Source organism: Bidens hawaiensis, unplaced genomic scaffold (assembly GCF_021521415.1).
Source record: "Bidens hawaiensis isolate Kalapana, Puna unplaced genomic scaffold, B.hawaiensis_p1.1 tig00006634_1, whole genome shotgun sequence".
In the NCBI taxonomy this organism is placed as follows: Eukaryota; Viridiplantae; Streptophyta; class Magnoliopsida; order Asterales; family Asteraceae; genus Bidens; species Bidens hawaiensis.
The window spans coordinates 283,264-285,795 of NW_027491448.1; the positions used below are offsets into that span (position 1 = coordinate 283,264).

The 2,532-nt window shown below is 35.4% G+C and overlaps 1 non-coding gene across 1 annotated transcript; it reads right to left on the reverse strand.

The window, feature by feature from the left end:
• Positions 1-248: 248 nt before the first annotated feature.
• TRNAA-AGC (transfer RNA alanine (anticodon AGC)) lies at positions 249-321 on the reverse strand. The gene has a single exon. It is a non-coding gene; the product is annotated as a tRNA-Ala (tRNA).
• Between the last annotated feature and the right edge of the window lie 2,211 nt (positions 322-2,532).

Sequence of the window (2,532 nt, forward strand, 5' to 3'; positions counted from 1 at the left end):
ATGATGTGTTTACGGAATGATTTGCTTTTTTAACGAAAAGTTTACCACACATGCTAAAATAGGTAAAGATGTTAAAGCACTCAGCTTTCTTTGGGTCAGGAACCGATCGGGTGTATGTACTGTGGTTTTGTTTTTTTGGGGGCTACTTACTGGTTAGCTCAGCATGTTTATGTAATAAATGAATAAAATATAGTTATTTAAATGAATTATAAGTTAGAAAATTTATTTTAAAAAAACTGATAAAAAAATGGAAATGCGGGGTATCGATCCCCGTACCTCTCGCATGCTAAGCGAGCGCTCTACCATCTGAGCTACATCCCCACTGAGTTTTGAGTTTGAGCTTGAGCTTGAGTTTGAGTGTTAATTATGTTTCCTCTTATTTAGATGTGTCACATCAAACACTTTTTTGCCAGCCAAAATGTTATACGGGTCATATGGTATGCCACTCATACGACCCATATGGTTATTTTCTTCTTGGCATACGGCCCATATAGCCATTTTCTCTATGTCATACAACACCTGTGACACGTCAGCGGTGTTTGTTTAGAATTTGCTTTCAGTTTTTGTTAGATGTTTATCTATTCTAGCATAACGAAAAACTAAAATAAAGAACAAGAAATTTACGCATCAATGATTGTATTTTATCAGTATGAGCAAGAGTGCGCATGTAGAAAATCAAAGTTTTATGGGTCCCATGGCCAACACAGTTGGTTGATTTAAAACATATTTTTTGGTTATTAAGTAACTTTACTAGATAAGAAGTCCTGCATTCTACTTATTTTTTGTCAAAGTAATATTAAATTCAAAAGTAGAAGCGTGTTTGCGGGGGAAAGAGACGACAACTAATTCAGACTTTAATATCTTGCAGGTTTGAGAAGGTAGCAAAGATGTTAGATATATCAAATATGATGATCAAAATTGAGATAAGAACTCAATTTTTATCTCCAAATACTGTTTATGGGGTCTATCTAGTATTCAAATTTTGTGATTATAGAAATGTTTCTAGAAATCCAGTGTATGTTGACCTAAAATATAGAAAGGGAAGCAGAACCTTACATGCATATTTTGCAACATGGAGAAACGACGAGTGGATGATGATTGAATTCTACCGGTTTTCAAATCATATGGATGACGGTGCTTTCGAGGCTTTACTATTGAGCCTTTCACCGTACTATTGTAGAGAACATGATGCGATCTATGTTGAAGGCATTGAGTTTCGACCCATTGATAACGCAAGTTTCAGTATACTAATTCTAGTTTTGTAGGGGTTGTTTGGGATTCTTTATTTTTACCTCCTTATGACATAGAGTAATAAGTTAAAAGTTACAAGTTTATAATTTATCAACTTATCCTCTCAAATAATAAGTTTTCCTAAACACTTTTTTTAACTTATCATAAGCCATAAGTCATAAGGAGGTAAAAATAAAGAATTCCAAACACCCCCGTAATTGGAGGTTGATGCATGGAAAACATCTTCCATGTTGTATAAGTTACATGTTTATAACGTGGTCTAATGTTTTTCAAACAGGTGGAACCTCAAGAAACCGAAAAGTCAAAGGAAATGAAACAAATTTTGAAATCAAACTCAAACTTGAAGCAGGTGCTACAAAGGCCAACTCATAGCGATATGATATTAAAGGAATCCATAAACTATGACTATGGGGAAGAGGTTCTTATTTATTTCTTGCAAAATTTAAATATACAAAAATTTTAATAATCCCCCTTGGTTCTTTAACAATTCTAATTTATGAACAGTTGTTCTCGCAAACTGAAGTAAATGAAAAGAAATGTAACATCCCGAAATTTCTAAAGTAATATTTATTATATTATTTTGTCGGATGAAATAAACGAGTTAGTGGAACGATAATAATAATAGCAAAATATGAAGACTTAGTAGGATAATTAGAGGGGATTAGATATGGACCAAAAGGAAATATGGGCCTTCGGTCCATGGGCTTAAGGGAGTATAAATACCCCCTTAAACCCCAATCATTTCCATTCCATCCATTTATCCATCCTAATATCTACACACTCCAAAACACACACAACCCGAACCAAGATCCAAAGGCGAGGACCCGAGCTCGTTGGTGCTAGATTGTCGTGACGAACCAAAGCAACAAGACCAGCTCGTGTTCGTAGTTCGACTCATTTACGGTACGTTTATATCGAGAACTTGTTCGTTTAGGTTTGGATTAGTATAGAAATGATAGATCTGTGTTTGTATGGTAAAAACGAATCCAACAAAGCTAAACTTACTGAAAGTGGTTATGATTTGATGGGTTAATCGATTGATAAAAGAACACGTAACCTATATGCCTAAATCGCACCCTTTAAACATCGATGTTAGGTCGATTTGATGGTTGGGGTTTGTAGGCGCTGGTCAGACGATTCCGTGGATACCTAAATCGAGTTATTTGGTTAAGAAACGAAGATGATTAAGGGATTTAAGGACGAACAGTACCTGCAGCTGGACAACTTCGCCTGCAAGCTAAGTTCGCCTGATGAACTTCGCCTGCAAAGCTAAGTTCGCCT